Source organism: Psammomys obesus, unplaced genomic scaffold, assembly GCF_907164565.1.
Source record: "Psammomys obesus unplaced genomic scaffold, mPsaObe1.curated_primary_1811, whole genome shotgun sequence".
Lineage (NCBI taxonomy): Eukaryota > Metazoa > Chordata > Mammalia > Rodentia > Muridae > Psammomys > Psammomys obesus.
Window position 1 is genome coordinate 16,887,868 of NW_026596109.1, and position 20,273 is coordinate 16,908,140.

Below are 20,273 nucleotides of genomic sequence, written 5' to 3' on the forward strand. Positions count from 1 at the left end.
CTTGTGGCTGTAGCCCCTGAGACTGATTTCTAAGGTTTTCACATTCTAGAATCCATGAGCAGTGTTTCTTTTTTCTTTCATCATCAGATTAAACTGCATCAAACTAATACCTTATGTGCTCTGTGTGGCAATTTTATTTAAGTAAAACATTATTGCTTTAAGATATGCTTAATTGAAGTGTAATTTGGTTTGAAATTATTTACTTTTTTGAGACAGGTAGCTTTTCAAAGGCTACGAGAATAATGAGTCTGCATCTTGTTATACATTTGTAGACACTTAACTAACATTGTAACTAAAAGTATCAGCACTGACGCTTACAAGAGAGTTTTTCTTCAGAAAGAAGGAATCCTGCTCAAATTTAAGAAACACTGCTGTTTGGGGCTGACAAGATGGCTCATCCCTTTGTCATCTAGCCATCAAGTCATTTGAGCTTGATTCTTAGAACCCACAAGATAGAGGAGGAGAACAGACTCCAGCAGATTAAATGCTGATCTCCACATGTGTGTGGACATGCACATAACATATTCAAAAAGAAAGGGACAAGCATTGCTTTACATCACAGCAAGTGGTGCTTTCTAAATTACTACACAGTGTCTTTGCTCTGATTGAATCTCAGTAGTTTCCCAATTTTTTGTTTGTTTTCTAGAAAGGGTTTTTCTGTGTAGCCTTGACTGTCCTGTGTAGACCAGGTTGGCTTTGAACTTAGTCGATTCGCCTATCTCTGCCTCCTTTAGTGCTGGGATTAAAGTTGTTTCCCAATTTTTTAAACAGGTTGCTTGTAACAGTTATAGATTGTTTCTCATGGTGTATAAACATTTTGTGTTCTACTTGGTTTTTATAAACTTTAATTTATCAATCTACTCATCTCTACCTCCTTTTTATACTCCAAATAAACTGAACTTACTCCGTTGCAATGTGCCACTTTTTCTCATGCCTCTGTGTCTTTGCATGTTTGTCTGTGTGCTTAGCATATGAACCCTCCTATGTGTCATTCTGGAGAACACAGTACTTAATAAGACCACTCTCCTTTCCCCAGCAGACACATAGAAACAATCTGTGCCTGACAGTCTAGTTTATTCATTTATTTCCAAAAAGTGGAGATAGAGATTGTGGAGCTTCAGTACAATAAACGTTGGTTATGACACTGAATTGCCTAGGTTAGGATTTTACCACTTTCAAATTCTAATCCTGTGACTCAGGTAAGCTGCTTTCTGTCTTTCCTCATGTAAAATGGGAGGGATGAAACCTATGTCTTAGGGTTGTTGTAGATCTGAATGCAATAATTTCTTACGGGACTAACGTTCGCCCTTTCAGGAAGAACATGCTCCAGCATTTATTGAATAGCTATCGTATAGTCTGCAGATGAACAGGGGGTAGCCTGACTTGTCCTGCAGGTCTGTCACCGGAGATCCTGAATGGGAGATTGGGAATGAAAAAGGGGACATGGTTCGAGAAATGAAGACCAAGACCGTATCTTTGATTAAAGTCTCTGTTTATTATTTTTAGTATATCCTTTATATAGGCAGGGCGAAAGAAATGTAATTGCTTTTGGCAGGGTTACTAAGTGACTAGAAATCATAGGATGGCTCACCAAGATGTGCTAATATTGATTGTTTGGAAAGTTCCTCAGAAGAGTTACTTAGGAAGCCCTGAGGGAGAGGAGGATTTAAGGTATTTCAGGAAGATGATCTTATCGAAAGCCCCAGGTTAGCCAGGAATGCACTATTGTATCCGAGCCATAGGCCATCAAGCCAGACACCAAAATTCAGGGGGCAGCAAGGTGCCAGAAGGTCCCCGACAGTAGGTGAGAAGGAAATAGTAGTGAAGATGGAGAGTAAGATGGGATGAGGGAGAAGGAGAAAGAATAATAGGAAGAGAGAAGATACAAGAAGGAGAGGAAAGAGAAGGAGACAGGGAGGGGACTGAGAGGGAGAGGAGCTGGAGAGAAGGAAATGGGCGACTGTGGGAGTCACTACCAGTCCACATGTCTGTCTCTGGAGCACCCTCACAGAAACTGCCAGAAGCAGTGCTTTACCAGGCCTCTGTGTATTTATTATCCCAGTGAAACCAATGTCTAAAACTCACATTAGCCTATGGGTCTGTTCTAGACTCAAGGATAAATTGTTGTCACGGGAGGTAATCCCTGATTTTATGCAGTTTAATCTGAGACAACCAAATAGCTATACAGATAAGATAACCTGGTTAACGCTGAGAATAAAATAAACATGGTGCAAAAAGAGAATATGGGATGGGGGAGAAAGATTTTTCAAATACTGTGACCAAGGAGTGTCTTTCTAAGGAGCAGAGATTTAAGCTCAGCAGTAGATGAGAAAAAGGCAATTCAGCTTTTCCAGCAGAGTATGAGTGACCTGTGCTGAGAGAGATGTCCCTGAGTCAGGGAAGAACTTGCCTTCTGTGAAGACAAGGAACAGCCAGAACAGTAATTAAATGGGAGATACAAGGTTGGGAAGGGGGAGCTTCTATAAGGCTTGGGAAAGACATGGGAAATTTACATATGAGCTGATCTAGAGTCTAAGATGGGTTCTTTGGCTCCCAATTTAGACTAGTACAGAGGCAGAAAGAAAGAGAAGTGTAATGGTCAGTAGCAATGTGGTGGCATAGACAAATATGGTGGCAAAGGTGAGAATGAGGGAGATGATTGTTAGGACTTGAAGGATGGATATAGGGAAGGAGAATTTAGGGCTATTAATTAGATGGGTCAGGAAGGCAGTGTCTATGACAGAGTAGCTAGTTCTCAAGTGACACATCTAAGCACAGGACTCAGAGAAAGCTAATTTAAATATAAAAGTAACTGTCATCTCAATGACATCACAATTCAGAGGTCTGTATGACATTTCCTAGAGAGATGGTAGAGAAGAGGCCCTGGATCTGAACCCTAACGAAGCAGATTCTGTCAAGGAAACAGAGAGAGAGAGAGAGCAGCATGGATGCAGGCAATCTGGGACACATTCTGCAGAGTATTTCCAATCTGCCTTTCCCAGTACCTTTGCTACCCTCCTTCCTTTATGAGGTGTTGAAAGACCCCAGCCTCACACTAAGTTAAATATAGCTAATGCCATTTTGTGAAACACCACTGTTTTGTAAAACTCTGAAGGCCAGATGAGAAACTGGAAAATTACTGAGAAATCCTAGCTGTGTCACCCACTTGGGATATCTGTGGTCAGGCTGCCCCAGTCATACTAAAAACAGTTTGTGTTAATCACTCTCATAGATATCTGTGAGACTGTTTCAGCTAAGATAGGGAAAAACAAAATAACAGGTGGCGGGCCACGTCAAGGGGTCATCCTACCCCCCTTGACCACCCAGCTCCTGGAATCTTGGTGCCCCTGCCAAACTTTGACGCAAATTGTGGTCTCGTGTAAACGTACCAATCAGCCCCCTGTAACCATGCCCTCTCGTTTCTGTATCAGTGCTTCTGCCCTAAAACCCTATAAAAACCCCAGCTTTCCATCTAGGGGGCGCGGAAGTCTTCCGAAAGACTTTTTGCCCCGGGTACCTGTGTATCAAAATAAAAGCCTCTTGCTGTTTGCATCCGAATGGCCTCGTTGATCCTTGGGAGGGGGTCTCTCTGACGGAAGATACCCTCCGGGGATCTTTCAGTGTGACATTTCAGCTTCCTGGCCTTCTTGATTTTGTCTGGGTCTGACAACGGGAGAGATGAGAGATCAGACTGCGAAAAATGAAAACCTGAAGGCCATAGTTCTTCCTTTTAATTTTCTGAGAATAGCATGAGTATCATATCCACATCATTTCTACCACGTCCAACTCCTGTTACCCCACTCCTATTATTGTTAAATATAAAAAAATATGTATGTGTACATACATGTGTAGGTGTATACACATACACGCATACATATACACACATACATACATATGCAACCTGCCAAGTCCCTTTAGTGTTGTTCTTGTATGTTTATTGATGTTCTTGTTGTCCTGCCTTCTGGAACTCAAATGAAAGGGTGTTTGAAAACCCACAGCTCCGAGGCTGTGAATCCAAGTAACAGCACTAAATGTTGATATTCAGTGTGTTGGTCCGCCGGCCTGAATTTCTGGTCGGGTGGGAAGGTGCCCAGAACACTCACAACTCCGAGGGCCACAAATCTGAGTCACAGCTATGAGGACTGGGAGGGTATCCGGGCTCCGGGGTGGGACAGAAGCCCAAGGGTATCCTGAGACGCGGGAGCCCAGGAACCTCACAGCTCTGGGGCGGGACAGCGTCCCGGGGAGGAACCACACAGCTCCGAGAGGAGGCTTCAAAAGAGACGTTGCACCTCCCAGGGGAGGGTTGCCCCAGCCCCTGACGAGCTGAGGAGTTTTGGGAGTCTGAGCTCTGCTTGTTCATTTCCTCTTCCTCCTTCGCCAAGTGAAGAGATTGACTAAACGGACAGATCCAGGAGCAGCTACCTTCGCTCCAAGGCAGAGGGCCGCAAGCAAAGTATTTAGTAGAGGAATTCTTAGGGGGCGGAACTTTCTGGGGCAGGGATTTCCAGAGTGTGGATTGGTGGGATTTCAAGTCCTGAGCTGTGGGAAGCTCAGGGATTGGTTGGTTTCTGTGAGACTCTCAGGGATTGGTCTCAGGGTTTTGTCCAGTCTTTTCACCTCAAATTTGCATAATCTGAGTCCTATTGAAGGGCTGGAGATGACATTTACAGAGGTGGGGGCAGGGGTGGGATGCTGGAGCCTCCTCAGGCAGAGAGGCCACTTTTCTGCCTTGAGGTAATGGCTATGAAGTGTCCAGAATTTACAGTGTCCGAGTTCACCGCGAAGGCGGTAGACTGAAGCAGGAAAGGTAGTCGTTATTGTGGACGGCTCCCATGCAGGTGGCAGGAGGCAATCTGAGGCAGGAAAGATGTCCCGTTCTATAAACTGAGGCAGGAAGCCACCACGGATACCTCCCCCTGAGAAGTTAAGGCTATTTTGTCTCCTGCCTCCACAGCTCTAGGAGGCCAAGGACTGGCTGACTGCCCTGAGGAGGGAAGGGGAACTGGCAGGGATCCACTTGCTACTCTATATTAAACTGGCGTCTAAACATTGCTCTTGGAGGGTGCAGTGGACTGTTTAGGCAAGGGGCAGGAGCAGTGGGTCACCACAGCTTGTGTATCAGAGCCGGCTTGGGGTGGCCTGCTACCTCAGCTTGGTGGGCCACCCCATTTAGGGTGGGCTGGGATCGCCTCAGCCCAGGGCATCTGCTGCAGTGGGTTTGGGGTGGCAGGTTGCCTCGGCTCCAGCCTTACAATATGTTTGGAGCTGGCCGCTTGGGATTGGATACGCTTTGGGTGCCCACCCACCCTGGTACCTCAAGGTGCCACAGGACTAAGCACATTCCCTCCCACTGAGGCCAGACAAGGCAGCCCAGCTAGGGGAATGAGACCTGTTCTTTAAGTATCTGGCTTAGATAACTGATAGAATACCATAAACTATCTGTTGTAATGTTTACCTTCTGTAGCCCATTAAATCTAAGATCTTGACGGTGTCTTCATTTGGGATAGAGATGAAGGGAGAAGCTTGTAATTCGAGGGACTCTTTGGCTTGTCTAGTTTTATCTATGGTACTGTTGTAACATTGTCAGTGTTGCTCTAAGATGAGAATGTTCTTTCCAGATCTAATGTAGCTCAAGCAGAAGCCAGGGCTCTCACACAATTCAAGATCTAACATGTATTTTTTTTTTTTTTCATTTTTTCGATGGGGGTATTTGTCCTGCTTCATAAGTTTTAGAGTTGCTTTAGAATTGGAATACAGGAGAAAGAAGCAGGCAAGAGAGGAAAGAAGTGTGTGTGTGTGTGTGTGTGTGTGTGTGTGTGTGTGTGTGTGTTAGCTTTTATACCCACAAGCCTAGGTCTGAAAGACCAACAGTGGGCCAGGTCCTCTCACATCAGTTAGCAATCAAGAAAGTTCCCCCCACACCAAGCAGATAGATGCGGTTCCCCAGCGAAACTCCTGCAGATTCTGGATTGTGTCAAGTTGATAACTGAATTGTCACTAATTGTTTTCGGTTTTGGATGCTTAGCACAGATTCTGATATGTTAACAAAACCCCTCATTTAGCTTTCTGTTTTATACGTAAGAGGTGGAAGAGAATGTGAGATTGGGTATAGATGCCAATGATGAATTTGAAGGTTTCACTCTTTGGTGACGTTTGAGGCAAGGACACAGCTGAGAGTAAGGGAGAGGAGAGAAGGTGAGCGACGTTTAGAGGAAGTTGTTTCAGAGGCTGGAAGAATGCGTCCACTGTGGAAACAGGACCATCAGCAGACAGTGGCATCGCTCGTGCCTTTTGAGGTTCTTCATAAAAGCTTTTGAGGGAAATTTTTTACTTGGTAGTTTACCTCTTTGTGGAAGCCATGGGAAAAAAAACGAGTGGTAGAGGATTTGTGTAGATTGAGGATATTCGAGGGACAGAGGATTGAATCACCCCTCGCCCCTGTGAACTCGTTTTGAAACCTTAGCTCCCGGTGTGACTGATTTCAGAATAGGATTAAGTGAGAGCCTAGTGGCGGGTCCTGGTAGAGTTAGTGTCCTTCTAAGAGGAGATACAAATACAAAGCAACGAAGTGTGTAAGCTGTGACCTGTGGTTGTGACTCTTAGGAGGAACGGGCCTGACTGTCTTAGAGATCTGAGGCAACACAACACCCCTGATGTTCTGGGGGCATTTCTGCTGCTGGTTTGGGAACCTTGGAGCTCCGAGCTTGAGCTGAGTGTTCCCAGAGGGTAGCCCATCACAGCCAATACTCTTCATCTCCAGGAGCAGCTGACAGAGTGCAGCCTTGCCATCAGGGTCAGGAAACTCTTGACCTCATGCAGACTCGAAGTCTGGTGGTTGAGATCAGTAATTCACATATGGGGAATCTGATAAAATTTGACGTAATAACCCCCAGAGAGAGTGAGTTCATTGCAGGCTCTCACATATGGGATCTGATAAGATGTTGTATTCTCAAAGGGAGGAGAGACTACACTCCAAAACAAAACCATCATCTCTAAAACTATGCAAGCATTTGGAGCCATTTCAAAAAGTGTATAACAATCACAAAGAACACACGGGAAGTGTGCATATTTGTAGCAACGCCCACTGCACTGCATTTCATAAAGGTTATATACACTACAGGCACTTTGTTTACGCTCCAGAGTATAGTTACACGCCTGGAACCACCAAGAGAGAAACAGTATTTGGTTTCGATGTTGCTTGTCCCTTACAGTGTCACGGATTGGAAGCTTAACCCTCCGGTTGGCAGTATTGAGAGGTAGTCTGGAACCTTTAAGAGATGTGGTCTAGCGACAGGCCTTCAGGTCAGCTGGGGGTGTGTCTTTGGGAGGGCAGTGGGACTCTAGCTTCTCTCTGCTTTTCTGTTTTGAGATCCATTCCGTCTCACATGCATCCTATGGTGACATAATGTAGATCAGAAGGATCTCCTGGAGCCAAGTCATTGCCAATGTGAGGCCTCTGAACTTGGAAAACTGAGTTTAATAAGCCACTCCTCTTCTCCGGGTTACCCTGCCTCAGGTATATCATTATAGTAACAAAGGTGGCTTAATAGAAGTGTGTTCACCTTCACAGTAGTGAAAAGCAAACATTTATCTGAAATTGTGCTTTCTTGCTCTATTTTTTTTTCCTTTTTAAAAATAGGAAACAGAAGCAGCTCTTCAGATTGTTGTGGATTGATCAGGAAAGCTGTGACTAGGTATTTCTGCTGGTCTGCAATTTCTATTTGGAGGGAAGCCCTTACTGTGGCGAGGACTGTTTTTCTCATTTTAAACAGTCACCCAGCCTTGCTGGTAGAGATGGAAGGGATAGCTTCGGCATCTTCCCCAGGGACCAACTAAACAGCAGTTCTGGGGCTCTGATCATTTGACCAACTGAAAGCCTCCACTTTAGCAAGTATTGCTCAGATCATCATTCGTGCTCCATTCTTTTTGGAAGATAAAGGGTAATTAAAATCCCCTGTTGCCTGTTTTGTGTCTTGGTATGACAGTTTTCTTCAGCTCAATAAAAGAGAATCAGAAAGGGGTTTGTCCCAAAGTGGGGATTGGCCTATTTCTCCTAACAGCTGGGTGCAATACTATCTATTACCTATAGCCCTCTTGATACTCTCTGTGCCACGGTGCTGCCAATCAGTATTTTGGTGGTTGTTTTGTTCCTTTTTAAACTAATTTGTTGGAATCAGTAGTTGTTGTTTTTTCCTACCTATGTATTTCTGTGCTGATCACAGTTCTCAGGCCTCCACGCCTTGTCACACAGTCTCAGAGAAAGTTTTACAGCTTTGCAATACCCAGAGTACTCTGCAAATAGACTTCAGTTAGTGTTTGTACTTGTTTGGTTTCTAACGAAATGAATGACACTGGACTGCTGTTTAGACATTCACATGTGGTTAGCTTTTTTGGATAGTGGGATTGTTGTTTTTTTGGACAAAATAGCTCTTTCAAGTCAGCATGAATGGACAGTATTTGAGAACAACTCCTCTTTGCCAGCTCCTCATTGCAGGCTCAGTCAAATGAGTTTAGATGATTGTGGTTTATGGTAACTGTGTTTGACAGTTGTAATTAATGTGCATTGAAATCTGGAGGAGATTTAGGGAGTTGTTCTGGTTGATGATGCTAGAGGGAATTTCTGATGACATTAACATTTTTCTTCTTTCTTAAAATTGTTCTGTTTTCTTGACAGAATAATGATGTCTTTGAACTGATTTTTGGGGTAGGCTCATTTCAAAGTTTGCTAAGGTAGAATGTGTAATTCATTTTCTATCTATCTCTGGTTTTGTTGGACATTTGGCTGCAAAGGGTGTTCAGGAGGGAAGCAACCAAGCATAGTCATTATAGTCTCCATTTCATTAATTTCTGTCCTGATCTTCAGTATGTCTATCAAATACTTTGGGGTTTGGCTTATCTTTTTAAATACACGAGTGACATCATTAGCTTACTTGTTTGAGATACATTTGAAGTTTTCAATGTAAGTATTCATAGCAAAATCTTTCCTCTTAGAACTGTCTTAGCTATAGCCTAAAGGTTCTGTTAGTGTGCTTTCATTTTTATTTTGTTCTAGACTTTTTTTTTTAATATTTCCTCCATGGTTTTTTAATTACTCAATAAAAATACAATAGTGTCTTGTTTAGACTCTTAAATATCGGTGTTGTTTCTGTAGTTTTTATTTTGCTATTGGTTTCTAGGGTTTTTTTTTTTAAAACTTTTAATTGATTCTTTGTTAATTTCACATCATGCAACTGAATTCCACTCATCTCCCCATCCCTTCATATCAGCCCTCTGCCCTTATAACCCCCTCCTCCTCCTGGATCTGGGCCTGGGAGGTAGCTGAGTCAGTCAGCCCACCAGCTCTCCTATACCCACACCATCTGGGTGAGCTCTCTAGCACCGCTCTGGCTAACTCACCCAATGCTGCAGCCAGCAAGGGGTAGGATCAACTCTCCTCCTCTTATGTCCTTGTGGCGGGCTCACCCACACCCCTGCACTATGGTCAGCTCCACTGTGCTTCCCAGGTGAGGTGCAGGGCCCACTCTCCCCCTTCATGATCTCATATCTGTCTTCAAGTCTCCAGTTTCACCTTTCTTTACAGTGTGTGAACCCCTCAGCTTCACTTTCTCTTCCATCTCTCCACCACATACTCCATCTTTCCCATCTCTCCATCACACATTTGTCCATAGTAAGTGGAGCCCATGGGAGGTGCTTGGGTGTCTTTCTTTGGGCCTCCCTGGGCTGCTGTGGCTGTGGCTGCAGTTTTCAATTTTATTCTGGTTTGATCTGCTAAGAGACAAGAACTTATTTAGATTGTTTTTGTACTTGTTATGGATTGTTTTACAGAGAGCTAAGCAAAGGGGAACAAGGCTACAGCAGTGGTAACAGGCACTTTCAGGAGAGCAGCAGAATGCTAATAATGAAGCAAGCATGATGGTATACTAGAATTCTGACTGTATGTAACCTATTATTAAATCGCTTTCTACTACTGTACATAAAAACATTTTCTGCCAGCACAATATTAATGGGTTCAGGCAAGAATTGTCAATAGATAATATAAGGAGTAACCAAAATTTACATGATCTAACATTTAGCTTTAAAAAATTTTTATAACTGAGCTTTCCAAATATCTCTTACCTAGGAACCTTTCTTTAATACACAAAATACTCCACTTTAAAATATTAAAAATATAACTATTTCCCTGCCCCTATAGGCATGGCTGCTGTGTCACATGTGCTTCAACAGATGACGGAGGCGAGAGAGGCTACGTCTATGCTCAGCGTTTTGACCTATGAATATCGATCTGAATGTTAGCCTAACATTCCTGGAAAAAAGTGAGCCTGAGACTACCACCAGTCTGGTACCAGGCAGACCTGGACTGACTCCCAGTATGGGGATCAAGCCGGAGACCAGAAGAAACCAGCCTGGAACTGTAGGCCCTGGGCAGGAGTGAGCCTGGGACAGATGACCCTTGCAAGGGGCCACTTGAGTGGGCCGGGTGAGGAGTGATCCAGAGACAGACTAGGAGCTAGCCTGAAGTGATCACCAGTCCAGGGCCTCGCAGGCCTGGCGGGGTGGGGGGTGGGGGTGGGCAGACCATGCCTTAGATGACCCCTGCCTGGTACCATGATGCTTGAGCGGAACGTAGCACTCCTGAGAAGACCCCAGACACTCAGAGCCTGGGCAGTACTAAGAGGAGCAAGTAGTTGGTGGAAAAGTGAAAAAGAGAAACAGATGTGTTGTTATAAACAATGATGAAAATTCCAATCGTTCTCTTTCTTTTACCAATAGCGACTCGAGCCAGAGCTGGGATGAAAACCTGCTAGCTCAGAGAGGCAGAGAAAGCACCCAGCTCAGGTCTGGATGGAAAAACTCAAAAGGCTCACTAGCACAACTGACAGCTCAGGAGGAAAAGGCCAGAAAACCGAAGGCCAAAGGCTTGCTAGCTCAAATCCCAAAAGCCAGGGAGCTGAGGAGCTGAAGCCTAAATTAAAGCCAGAGTTTGAGCTAAAAGCTCCTCCTTCTTCTCTAGGCTGTTTTACCTATCCCTCAACTTTAATCCTTGTCACCTGGTTTCTTGCTCTGCCTCGTGATCTAGGGTTAACTTTATTAGATCTGATATATACAGGTCTGTTGGATTAAAGGTGTGTGCTAGGGCTGGGTAAACCACACCATAATCACCTGTTTACAATAAACAGCAAGTTCTTGGATTAAAGGTGCGTGTTAGGGCTCAACCAAACCAAACAATAAACAGTGTTTTACAATTCACAATTGGGGTTCACAATGGGATCGAATATCCTGCGACACAGAAAGAGGTGGGTACAAGGGAAAGAGGCAGAACTGGAGACTCAAGGGTAGTGATGAACAGCCTGACATGAGTAGCTGGTGATGCCACCTGGTACCATAGTGGGGTCCTGGCCTGGGCTGCTACTGGGGCCACATCTACATCTGTGGCCCTGCACCTGCAGGGTTCTGTTACCACCAAAGGACAGGTGGATGTCCCTGATCTGGGCTGTTCAGAACTGGCCCCGCCTCTCGCTTGGGCAGCCTGGGAGAAATGGCCCTGAGGGTGTGAGATCAAGAGGGCCGATCCTGCTACTAGCCAGATGCAGTATGCTGAGCCGCCCACACATTTCAGGAGTTGTGGGTGAGCCGCCCCCAGGGTGTGAGCGTGTGAGCTGCCCTGCTTCTTGTCTGCTGTGCAGTGGGCTGGACAAGAGGCCCTCCTCCCTTCCCTTTTGCTCGTGCTCCCTGCACTCCGAGGCCATGAGAGCAGCAGAGCTGTCTGGCTCCTCACCTGCTGCAGGGCTTGGGAGAGCAGTTCCTGCACCTCACCGGGGCAGCATAGTAGAGCGGACCCAGCCTGAGGGTGTGAGCGTGGGAGAACTGGTCCAGCAATTTGTCTGCTGTGAGGCAGCATGGGCAAGGGAGAGATGCCCTCCCTGATCGTCACCCTTGCCACCTCGGTAGGTGGCAGAGCTGGCCCCAGTATCATGAAAATTTGAGCATTCTCGACGTCCTTCACTAGCTGCAACACTAAGGAAAGAGTGACCCCCCACCTCACCTGGGCAGCAGGGAAGAGCTGGCCCTGGCTGTGGAGGCTACAGTGAACTGGCCTGAGGGCATGAGAACGGGAGAGCTGGCAGGCTGACCAGCTCAGATATTCCTCACGGCCGATTTACTGCTAGATATTGGACCACATCAATATCTACCCCATCAATGGAATGCTGTAGCGCCTGAGGGAGCCGTGCTGATCCAAAACTACAGATCAAGACACAGGGCAACAACAGCAGATCCACAAGGAGTCCCAGTAAGCTTCCAGTACTGAGAGTGCAGCAGAGACCAGAGGCCTTGAACCAGACCAATGAGTCCTTGCAATGATCATTTGCAAGCAGAAGTGTGACACACTACAGCTTCCACTTTTTTTTCTGGATGAAGTTTTGGGCAGAGGGCAAGTACAAGGGGAGGGTGGAATTGGGGTGGATGATACAAAATTCATAAAGAACCAATACGAAGTTAAAAAATATGGGCTAGGACCGAGGGCCTCTGCAGGGTGTCAAAGCAGATGCTGAGACTTATGGCCAACCTTTGGGCAGAGTGCAGGGAATCTTAGGAAAGAAGTGGGAAATAGTAAGATCTGGAGAGGACAGGAGCTCCACAAGAAGAGCAACAGAACCAAAAATTCTGGGCCCAGGGGTCTTTCCTGAGACTGATACTCCAACCAAGGACCATGCATGGAGATAACCTAAGACCCCTGCACAGATGTAGCCCATGGCAGTTCAGTATCCAAGTGGGTTCCATTATAATAGGAACAGGGACTGTCCCTGACATGAACTGATTGGCCTGCTCTTCGATCACCTTCTTCTGAGTGGGGAGCAGCCTTACCAGGCCACAGAGGAAGACAATGCAGCCAGTCCTGATGAGATCTGATAGACTAGGATCAGAAGAAAGGAGAGGAAGACCTCTCCTATTAGTGGACTTGGGGAGGGGCATGGGTGGAGAAGGGGGAAGGAGGGTGGGATTGGGAGGGGAGGAGGGAGGGGCTTATGGGGGGATACAAAGTGAATAAACTAATAAAAAATAAAATAAAATACATACTAAGATTTTAAACTTGAGTTCTATGAAAAGAACAAAGCAACTCATGTTAGAAGTGACCGAAGTCTCATAGGACAGTTCATATTTGGTAGCAGCAAATATATGATGACATTATGAAATAACATCTTTTTAATAACTCTTAGTTTGTTTATGAAATATCTTCATTACAAAATAAGATCCCAGTGATAAACTTGTAATTTATTAAGCAATTGTTCTCTTTACCCTGACCATTCATACTTATCTGTAGACTTTTCGATTAAAGTATAGATAAATAACATTATATAAGGATTGTGTAATTAATATAAAAAATAAAAATTAAGTTAAAAAATGGGCTAGGGATGTGGCTAGGTGGTAGAGTCCTTGATCATCACGCTTAAGGACCTGGGTTTATATCCCAGTACCAAAAACCAAAACAAACCAAAACCAAACCAAACAAACAAAATACCCTAAAATCCTAATCTCACATATTGTTTAGGGTGAGATGTTTTGCATTCTCTAGCCTTTGAACGATGAACTACTCAGTTCCCACTAGAGGGCGCACGAGTGTTGTTTAATTCACCCCTGTGGGTCTTTGGACTGTAGCTCAAATGAAGTTTTTATATTTTACACCGATAGATAAAATATAACTAGATATTCTGAATATAACTAGAATTTGACTAAATATTTTGTCACTAATGGGACCTCAACAATTTAAAACAGATATAGTCAGGTTTCCTTTTAGGTTAGACATAATTAGGGGCTGGTGAGGTATCTCAAAAGGCCTGATAGCCTGAGGCCATCATCTGAAGGCCAGAACCTGCTTCCTCAAGGGTCTCTCTCTACCATCTACATGTACTTTGTGGCACATGCATGCAAATAAAGGTAAACAATTTAAAAAGCAATCACCAACCTCCAATAGAAAGGTGCGTTCAAACCACTCCCAAATAAATTATTTAGTTTTTCAGTGAACAACCCCAGCTGTAGTTATAGCAGAGTGAGGTGTATGTTTTTTTCTCTGTCATTTACCTGTTCCAGGATCAGGCTACGGGCGGGTGACCTAGGAGGGGAGGGGCTCTCGGTTTGAGAGCAGTGGCACGAAGCGCTCACGCTCTCCATGGAGTCTGGAGTTGTTAGACCATGTTCAAAATTCCCAAAGCACGGACCAGCAACAGCAGAGCCCTTGGGAGCTTGTCAGAATGTGTGGGCTCCGCCCCAGACCTGTGGAAGCAGCAGCGCTGGGCACAGGGTCCACCATTTTGGATATTATCAATAATTTTGCTGAGCGTTTCTGGTTATAGAATCACCAAGCTAGTCATTTGGCTTTCACAAGATATTCAGAACCAAGGCTTTATTTATTATTAGGGATTTAAAAAATAAAACTTGTGTGTGTGGGCATGGGAATGTGAACGTTTGAGTGCGGGAGCCTGAGGAGGGTGAGGAGGGCATCTCTTCCCTCAGGCTGCAGATAAGAGGCAGGTGTGAGCAGCATGGACTCTGGGAACGAAATGCAAGCTTCTCCCCAAGAGCAGTGTGTGCTGTTAGCCCCTGAGAGCCCCTCATTTATTTTTCACTGAAGTTGTTAAAGATTTACTTATTTTATTTTACGTGTGTACGTGTTTTGCCCTCACGTATGGATGTGTGCCAAATACATGCCTGGTGTCAATGGAGGCCAGAAGAGGGCAGTGGATTCCCAGGAACTGGAGTCAGAGATGGTTAAGAGCCAACATGTAGATGTTGGGAATTGAACCCAGGTCCTCTGCTAGAGCAACAATTGCTGTAAGCTGCTGAGCCATCTTGCTAGCCCTCATTCCCTATCATTTAATAACTAATTTATTATGGGTAAAAAGCAAGCTTTTCTCCAGGCTAAGTCATTTAATGGTTTTTATCTTTTTTTTTTTCCTGCCTTTATTTTACTTATTTATTTATTTGGTTTTTTGTTGTTGTTGTTGTTGTTGTTGTTCATCCTTTTGGTTAACAGAGTATTTATACTTCTTAATAGGACACAGTATGATATTCCAACCTGTGACATGCAGAGTGTGCTGGCTAAGTCTGGGTAATTAGCATTTCATTCTTTGTGTTTCTCAGTTTAGAGGCTTGAGTCCCACTCTTCAAGGGTCCCATAAAATGTGTAATAATTCATTGTGAACTGTGGTAACAACAGAAGTTGTTCTCTCTGTCTGTGGTTTGTTCTCTCCAGGCCCAACCTCTTCTACTTGCTATAAGCTTCTGAAAGAAAATTATCTCTCACATCTCTAGAAGAGATGTCAGCCCCAAGGAAGCTTTGGAAATAGAGCATTTACAGGTGGCAGATACCAGGACAGTCAAAGAATGTAGGTGTGCAACACAGCTGGGTGGCTAGGAGTCAGCCTGGTGCCACCAGCTCCCCTGTGTCGAGTAACAGACCGGTGTGCTTTTAGACAAGTTACTCTACTTTGCTGTAGCTCAATTTTCTTCTAAAACCTAAAGAAAAGACATTTATTTCTTTTGTGGGGGTATGGGTATATGCCACAGCGTGCATGAGAATGTCAGAGGACAGGGTGTAGGAGCTGGATCTCTTCCTTTCACCATGTGGGTTGAACTCATGCTGGACCAACTTGCTGGCCCACCGAAGCTCAGTTTTCTTATCTGCAAACTGGGCATAATAATAACAATACTTTATTTCACATAAAGTTCTGTAGTAGAAGTTTTGGTTTCTTTAAAAACTCATTTATATTTACATAAATATGTTTTTGTTTTAATTCCAAGTGTGGGATGTGGGGCTGCTTTTAGTTTGTGCACAACTGTTAACTGTGATTGCCTGGTGTGGGCTTAGAGAGGCTGTGATCTTTGCCAGCTGCAGATAGTTTAATTCTGAAGACTCTTCGAGGGTATAAGTGCCAGAGCACTGAGAGGAAGAGGACTCGGAGAAAGAAGAAAGCTGCTGCTCCCTTTGCTGTTGCTGGTTCATCCTGCTACTGCATTTGCTGTTTGCTGGATTTCCTGACTATGAAGACTGGACTTGTCCCAAGGAACCCAATGACCCTAACCAGCATGAGGTCATAAAGAGAGCTATGCTCCTTTCTTCTCTAGCCTTCTTTCTCTCCTACCCGGTGTTGGGTGTTGGAAGGGCTAAGGGGTGAAGAAGGGAGGTAGAGGTCTAAGAACCCAAATGAAGTAGATAAAAAGTATGCCTATGAAGTTTTTCTCAGGACAGAAATCAGAACCAAGCACGGTGATGGAGCCTGTAGTCTCAGTGCTTAGAAGACAGAAGCAAGAGGATGGGAGTTCAAGGTCATCAAGGTTATCCTATGCTAAGTTTGAGGCCAGTCATCCCCTCCCCAGATTATACACGACTGCTAACAGATATAGCCCAACTCTTGGCATTGTATATGTGTTTAAAAACATTGTACTTTGAACAGTACTAGCCCGTTTCCAGCAACAATGCAAACACAATCATCTTTTCCAGTTCATTTTTTTCTCTTTGAAGCAAAGTTGGAGCTTACTAAAAAATAATTTTAATAAAGATTTAAACATAGGCATTAAATGATAGAGGTGCTTAGAAAAAACACAGCACCTACCAAAGACTCGAATAAGGGTTTCTTCCTTTTTCCAATCTTACTGGAAAATTTTAACATAACTAATTGGCATTGTATTACTTTCAGGACAGTGTGCTACACATGGCTCTAGAAGCAGAGGCCTTTAGCTTTTGCCTCAGCTCTCCCACCTAATGGCTCTCTTAATCCAATTACTTGACTCCTCTTTAGATTTTGTTTGTGAACTGGAGAGTATACCATCCATCTTTTAGAGCTGTTGTGAGGAACAGGAGCAGTGGAAATGCTTGTTACAGTTATGGGCAAATGAGAGGAGAGTGCTTTCCACATAACAGCTCCAGCACAGGCCCCACTGAGAATCCAGGGCCTTTCAAGTAAGCAAGAAGTACTGTGTTGTTCTGTTTGGCTCAGCTCTGCAGTCTGCTCCTGAACCTCTGGAGTGACTAGGAAAGGGTCCTAGTTTCCATTTTTTTCCTACACAGGGAATTTTGGACCATATTGTATTATCTTTTCTTTTTAAAGCTATATTTTTATTAGTTCTTTGAGAATGTCATCCATGCTGTCTTAGTTAGAGTTTCTATTGCCATGAAGAAACATCATGACCACGGCAACTCTTATAAAGGAAAACATTTAATTGGGGCTAGCTTACAGTTTCAGAGTTTAGTCCATTATCATCATGGTGGGAAGCATGATGGGAACACAGGCAGAACTGGGGCTGGAGAAGCTGAGAGTTCTACATCTTGATCAGCAGGCAGCAGGAAGTGAATGTCACACTAGACCTTGCTTGAGCCTCTGAGACCTTAAAGCCCACCTCCACAGTGACATACTTCCTCCAATAGGGCCACACCACCTAATACTGCTGCTCCCTATGGACTTATGGGGCCATTTTTATTCAAACCACTGCACATTTATACCATATATTTGGATCATTTTCACTTTCTGCTCTTCTGCTTACCTCCTTCATGATCCAGCTCCCATTTCTTACTCCTTCCCAAGATTTTTTACCCATCAAATCCAGTTTGGGTTGCCCATATACTCATGGGTCTGAGGCCATTTCTTGGAGCATGGTGGACAACACAGGGACCACACCCGTAACGAAAACTGACCCCCCTCCTAGAAACCATCATTAATAGCTTTTCAGAAAGGGATGAGGCTTGTGAGGCAACCCACCCCCACCCCGGCCTTCCCCCATCTGTGGCATAATCTTGACAGGCTTGATCGGGTTCAGGCAACCACAGATGTTGTGAGTTCATGAGTGTGGTGGTCCTACCATGCTCAACAGACACTGCTTTGCCCCAGTACCCCATGCTTGAACCTCTGGCTTTGACAGTCTTTCTGTCCCCTGTGTCCTGGAGCACATTGCTGTTCTCTGACGTCTCATCACAATGGCTGCATGCTTCATTGTGGAAAGTTTGGAGCTTTCAGGAAGAAATACATGGCAAAGCGCTAGCACCTCTCTAGAAGACCACATCACTGGAAGTTTGGTATATTTTCTGATGGACGATCCCTGCTTTGCTTAAATCAAAATCACTACCATAAGATTTGTCGTGTTCTCCTTCTTGCTTCAGGACTCCTACAGATGTGACCCTTTTGGTCTGGCAAGGTCTCTCTCAGTGTGGTGATATTGTCGCCCTCACCCACACCTTTCTCCTGTCTCAGCCGTCCTCAGTGTTTCTGATAAGCTCTGTTTATCAGCGTACTATATTCATTCTAGACGGCATGTTTTTATTTTTCTATGGGACAGAGTCTCACGATGTATCCTGGCTTGCCTGGAACTGACTACGTAGACCAGGCTAACATTAGACTCCTAGAAATTCACTTGCCTCTGCCTCCTGAGGGCTGGAATTAGTTACTGCCACACCCAAGCCCTGGACGACACTCTTCACTGTCAGTAGTTACGTATTCACTTGTGCAGTTATGTGTATGTATCTGTCCCCATGATGGAATTATAAGCTCCAGGAAAACAGAAGCCGTGTCTCCTTGCAACTGTGTGCTATGTACTGGCACAAGAATGATCACGTAGTATGCCCTTAGCACACCGTCTTTGAAGGAGTGAATAAATAAATACTTTCAGTTTTTTTTTCCCTAGAAAATTCTATGGATTTCTGAAGCCACCTGTTAAAAGGGAGAATTTCTGGTCTGGGAAGCAGAGACCCATGTTATTCTTATTGCACTGTTACTTAACTTCCTGTAATCTTCAGAAGGTCAATAACCTTCATGGAGCATTTCCTTACCTGTTGTGATTGTCATCCATAGAATTGTATGTATCAGGTAGAATAATGCATGAGAAAATTCTCACATGGCAAAGAGCTGTATAAATATGTAAAGAACAGGTTTCCAAACATACATTGCTTGACTGATGAGTCACTTGAAAATTCTGTTGCCAAGATTATTTCCCACTTAAATGTAATAATCGCAAACATTCGTAAGTGTAAGTGTTTTAAGCAGGTAAATACATTTTATTTCTTACAAGCAGACATTGTAGAGTTTGTTTCAGTTTTTTTTGTTTGTTTGTTTTCAGTACATCCCAATTGCTGTTTCCTGTCCCTTTACTCCTCCCAGTATCCTCCCTTCTCCTCTTGCCTAGTTCCACTCCTCCTCTGTTTCCCTTCAAAAGGGAGCAGGACTCCTGGGGATAGCAACCAAACATGGCATAACAAAATGCAATAGGACTAAGCACAAGCCCTCATATCAAGGCTGGGTGAAGAAACCCAACAGGAGGAAAAGGGTCCTGAGAGCAGGCAAAAGAGTCAGAGACACCCACATTCCCATAGGAATTCCACAAAACCACCAAGCTATTAATCATAACATATATGCAAGTGACCTAGCACAGACCCATGCAGGCTCTGTGAGTTTTTTGCAGGGTGATAAATATGTACCTATTTGTATTCTTCTACATGCAGACCAGTACCATTTGTTGAAGATGCTTTCTTTTTTCCATTGTATATTTCTGGCTTCTTTATAAAATATCAAATGCCCACAGGTGTGTGGATTTCTGTCTTGGTCTTTGATTCAATTTCATTGATCACTGTGCCTATTTTATGGCAGTAAGATGCAGTTATTATAGGTTACTATTTAACTTATCTTACTATAAGGTAAGTTACTATAGATCTACAGTACAGCTTGAAGTCAGGAATACTGATACCTCTGGAATTTCTTTTATTATTCATTTATTTTTTTGCTATCCTGGCTTTTTTGTATTTCCATATGCCGTTGAGTATCATTTTTTCCAGGTCTGTAAAGAATTGTGTTGGAATTTTGATGGGAATTGTATTGAATCTGTAGATTGCCTTTGGTAGGATAGCCATTTTCACTATGTTAATCCTATTAACCCATAAGCATATAAGATATTTCCATCTTCTGATATTTTCCTCAATTTCTTTCTTAAAAGACTTGAAGTTTTTCATCATACGAGTTTTCCACTTGCTTGGTTAGAGTTACCCTAAGATATTTTATATTATTTGTGGCTATTGTACAGTGAGTTACTTCTCTGATTTCTTTCTCCGTTTGTCATTTGTATGCAGGAAGGCTACTGATTTTTTTGAGTTAATCTTGTATCCAGCCACTTTGCTGAAGATATTTATCAGCTGTAGGAGCTCCCTGGTAGAGCTTTTGGGGTTGCTTGTTGTATACTATCATACGATCTGCAATTGTTAATACTTTGACTTCCTATTTTCCAATTTGAAT

The 20,273-nt window shown here is 43.9% G+C and overlaps 1 pseudogene; it reads left to right on the top strand.

Annotated features, from left to right (window-relative positions):
* The first annotated feature begins 10,182 nt into the window (after nt 1–10,182).
* On the top strand, nt 10,183–10,305 carry LOC129692634 (small nucleolar RNA SNORA17; annotated as a pseudogene).
* Nucleotides 10,306–20,273: the final 9,968 nt, after the last annotated feature.